Source organism: Athene cunicularia (assembly GCF_003259725.1).
Source record: "Athene cunicularia isolate RWA chromosome 6 unlocalized genomic scaffold, athCun1 chr6_part1, whole genome shotgun sequence".
Taxonomy (NCBI): Eukaryota; Metazoa; Chordata; class Aves; order Strigiformes; family Strigidae; genus Athene; species Athene cunicularia.
The window spans coordinates 3,392,463-3,397,647 of record NW_020799105.1 but is presented as its reverse complement, the minus strand read 5'-3'; positions in this window follow the sequence as shown (position 1 = coordinate 3,397,647).

Sequence of the window (5,185 nt, the reverse complement as noted above, 5' to 3'; positions counted from 1 at the left end):
CTACTACTTGGAGTCTATCACAGCTCAGTCCTGTCATCCCACTGTTTCCTTTGAGGAATTTATACCAAAGTGTTTGAAAGTTTACGAGTTAAGATCTGTTGAGGAGCTCTAAAAATCCACATGCAAGCTCTGATTTTACTTCAGAAGTACTGCCAAGGAAACTAGCATTAATTAGAGACAAGCTGAAAGACCAATAAAATACTAGGCTAATGGAATCATCTAGAACAGTAAGAATAAACATGATCAAAGAAAAACAAGTTGCTCTATCTAATAGTCCTGATATGGGAGCCTCCCAACAGGAACCACTCAGAGGAACACCATATTCTTGGAGAGTTTTTGATGCAGAAATGAAGGATGTAGGACACCAGAGAAACAGAGGAGAAAGGGCAGGGTGCTGGGGTTGTATATGCTTTCAAAGAGACTGACTAGATGGCAGACCAGAACTGCAAAAAGAGATTAAGAAGAGGTAAAACTGTAATTTTGCTGTCCTCCTTTCCTCCTTCCTTGTTGCATCAGCTTTGCCAACCCAGCTCCCAAGGGAAGTGCTGAATACAGAAGAAAAACATCAATAAATAAAAGCAGCAGTGATCCTTAGCCCCAGAGAGGGCTATGACATGTTGACATGTCACTGAACACATGTCCTACTCTCTCCCCCACAGTGGAAACCCTTCCTCCCTGAGGAGGTACCTGCAAGCCCTTGTCTCCTCGTGTGAGCTACAAGAAGGTAGGAGAATAGGGGACAGACTCTCCTGTCTCTTAATTTACAGGCAATGCACAAGACAATAATTTTCACTAATGCAGACACTTCCAAAGGGGAAGAAAAAAAAATAAATTCAGAATAATCCACTGCAGTGCCAGGAGAAAAAGGGTCTGATTAGTGCAGCTGTATTCGGATCCCACCAAAACCCTAGATCACACTCCCCTCATTCCCATCCCACACTCAAAACACACACTAAAGCGCTGAACATGGTAACTGCGGCATGACACACACAGCGCACAGAGACCAGCACTAGGACCCGCAGAAGCCCTGTGCACTGGGCAGAGGACAAAATGTGTCTCTCCTTTTAACTCTCCTTTGATTCTGTATTAAAAAACAAACAAACAAACAAAAAACACACCAGTATCTAATCACTGTTAATTTTAATGTTTCATAATTTCTATTTAATGATGAATATTAAATTCACTTCATGGAAAAAAAGTGTGTAGTATTTCAAGCTAAATTAAGGTGTTAACATTTCAGCCTGAGAGCAGCTGCAAATGCTGTTGATATGCAATGTCTGCAACCCCAGCAGGAAGAACAGCTTCAGTTACATACAGCTACAAACACACTCGGGAAAGACCGGTATTTCTGAACATCTTAGTGTGTTGCTGGTACACAAGCAAGTGCTGTGTGAAGCTGTCCTTACTTATTTTGCACTATTCATTTTACTCAACAAATTCAAAAGCAGGCTGCATCTATATATAGAGATAGACTGTGACCATCCCTCTTCTTGTTTAGAGAGTTTGGGCAGTTTCAAAAATAAGCAAACACCAATTCCCACTTCTCTGAAAACACATCTTGTGACACTGCCCAGACTAAGCCACAAATAGTTTGAGAAGGTCCAAACTACATTTACAATCTTATCAACCCCTCGCATTTACTGCTAGATCAGTTAGCTTACAAAAATATTACAGCAGGCAAGAACATGATGGAGGGTATCTTCCTGGTGCAGAAGATTAATTCATCATTCACATCTAGAGATTTCTAGTGCATTTTTAATAGGGTACATATGGATTGAGTCTAGTGTTCTATATAATTTCCTTTCTGGATATGGGTCTATGTTGAAAAACAGTCCCCGAACAGCAATTACCAGAGGCCTGAGACCTTCAAATATTGCTATGCAGAAAGACCAGTTTGGGCTCTGATGTATGCACTCCAGTAAATCTTTCAGTGGCAATTTAAGACATAATTGTGCTCCACAGGTCTGCTGGAGATTCCTGCCCTCTGAGCTGGATCAGCAAAGCAGAAAGTCTGCCTGTACCTTTGCTGCTGCACCACACAGCCTGGATCTCAACTCCAGCAGCCGAAGCAGAAGCATGTATTCCCTTCTGATTTTGCTATAGTGGGAATGGTGCCAGTGTAAGAGCAGGGGACACAGCTCAAAAAAACCCCAAACCACCAGCCTTTGAGAGTTCTACAGCTGATGTCAGAGCACCTAGAGATCAGGCGTGTGCTGCACCAGCACACCATGCCTGCAGACTGTGCTGTTCCAGGCCAGAGGTGAAGTGCTCGGCCCAGGGATAATGAAACGCAGAGCTTCACCTCTTTGCATTACACTCAATTAACCAAAGCAACTGCGTTCAGGAGAGTCACGGGGAATTTCATAAAGACAGCTGAAGTTGCTCTGGGCCTTCTAAAAATATGCTCCCAGCATTAGCCTTCTACCCATCCTGTGCTGCTCAAAACCTATCACCAGACAACAGCAGCAACCTAGATGTATTTGCATTCAATTGCAGAGACTGAAGAAACAGCTAGAAATGGAAAAATTGAACTCAGAGACCCTTGCATCAGCAACAGCTACAAAAAGGCTAGAGGAACAGAGAGAGCAAATGGGAGCATTCACCCCAATTATTTCCAGACCCGGCACTCGTGCCCAGTACTGCCACTGCAGACTGCTTGTGTGCTGCTGCTGCAGCATCGCTGCCTTACACCCACAAACTCTGCTGCAGCTGCCCGTTGAGCTGGAAATTTGATACACTGCAAAGGTTGCTGACAGCCAGAGGCTGCTCCCTTGTCTATAAAATATCCTGTAATAAATTACATTACAGACTGGGGAAAAGGATTCAGAAGAGAGAGAATTAAAACACAACCTTATGAGAGCAAAATGAGACCAATTAAAAGAGATTTGCTACAAGTGCTGAGGGATTTTGACCCGAGCTGTAATCAGGGATGGATATGCATTCCTTTAAAAGGGGAAAACGAACAAGAGATGTGTAAACAACTCTGACAATTAAAATGAAATGGATTATCTTATCTATGCAACTCTGCTCAGAGAATCACTGCATATTCCAGATATACCACAGAGAGATCTGAGATAGGCATTTAAATCTCTGAAACAAGGCTCAGTGATGAGAAGATATGCTGTGGTTCAGGACACTGGTGAGGCTTCAGCTGCATTTGGGTATCCTCTCCCTCCCCCTTTTTTTTAAGAAATCATGGAATTATAAATGGTAATACAAAACCAGGCTCAGGCTTTTTTACCAGGTCACCTACATGAATTCTGATGCAGATCAGACAGAAGGATAGGCATGACAACAATAAAACATGCCTTACATAAAACCACACAGCAGACAGCACCATCACTGCGCTACTTAGACTGCTGAAAAACACACAGCTTGCTAGAGCACACGTTCGTGTCCTGAAAAACACTCACAGGTATTGTTCTATACCTTAAAACTGTATCACAATCCCATTTTGCTGCCAGATGCCCAGGAACTCCTCTCTCCTCACAGTCAGCAAGACTGGAGGGCAGGATTGGCCCCTGCCCTCCACTCTGGCACCAGATCTGCCAACACGTACCCAAGAGCAAAACTCATTTCTGCGACCAGAGAAGAAAATTTGACATGGACAGACGTACCACTACTTCTACTCTGTGTCCTTGCTCTGCAGCTAATTTTCACTGCTTTTCAAAATTTCCAGTACTTCCTAGTTCAAAATCATATATACAAAAACCCAGTTTTACAAGTGCTGAAGAAATACTGAAACAGAGGAAGAAAAGACACATTAGGGAACCATGTACGAGAAGCAGCAGCAGGGAAAACAGTATCATGGACTTAGGGAAGAGCAAAAACTAAAAGGGAAGAATGAACGAAAAGAAGAATTTGGGATGAAGAAGAAAACTTTAAAAAGAAAGCAGCAAGCATACAAGACAATAACCTTAAGAGATACATACTTGTTCACAGTTGCTGACAATGGAAAAGTTTGAGAACATTTTATGCTGGTTGCCATATTGGAGCACAGAGTTTTTCCACTGGCTCAAATGTGATCTAGCGGAGTTAGGCTGCTTTTGGAGCCAGCCCAGCTCTTAACACAGCACAATCACTTTTGTCTCACGTGAAGTCCAAAGTAAAAAGACCTTCTAGGTCCAATCTACCAGGAGTTGGAACAGTAATCTCAGTGCCACAAGAACAGCTGAACTGGGAAGCCTAATGCAGAAGCACCACCCAAGCCCACTGTGGATGGAGCACTTCAGGTGTCTCCAAGCAGCAGCCTTACAGGGCTCAGCTCCAGGACTGCTTAGTGGTGTGGATGCAGACCAGCTCACATGGGCAACATGAGCACCTTAAACTCTTGGGGCTGATGCTGAGCTTGCATTTATTTCCGGCTCTCAGGGTGTTTTTGTACACAAGGTGTCCCACTGTACTGGTGCCACCTAGATTCCTCCATCATCTAAAATTTCCCAGCCCAATCATAGATAATTGAGTTGACTGCACATAACCTGAAAAATTCATCAGGCATTTCTTGTTTACCTCTTTGCCACAAAGGGCAAATTTACATTTCCTAATGAGAAACGCACACACAATTAACAACTCTGAATACTTCTCTGGTACGACTGGTCACAAAGAATCCCAGTGTGGAGTAATGTAACTCGTGGTTAAATTCAGATATATGACATTTGCCCACTTCTAATTTGGGCCACACAGGATTTATTCAGTCTTGCATAAGCAAACAGGGGCGTCTCGTGCTTTATTTATTGCTTTACAACTGCAAATATATTTTAACAAATAAAGAATGGGCCATACTATAGGAACGATTCCTCACGTTCTATCGACTTTTCCTGCGTAACGCCATTTTTGTTGAGTTTTCACGCAACCACAGCCGAACTGGCTGTTGGCCTCCACTGACACAACCCCCAAATAGACGCGTGTAGCACACGCTGCCCGGCCGCGGCCGTACGACGGGGATACGGGCATCCTTCGCCCCGCTGCACCTTGACTTGTTCCGTGGCGGTCGACGCCGGACCAAGTAACCCAGCCGCTCGCAACGCAACGCCGTGGGGTAAACAAAGCCGGAGCGAGGCCGGTAGCGCCGCTCCGGCATAGGACGATGCGCCCAGCCGGCGGCCGGGGAGAAGGGGGCTCCGAGGGCCAGGAGCCACGGCAGCTGCCATGGTGAAAGAGCTGCTGCTCCGGGCCGCGTGTCGGC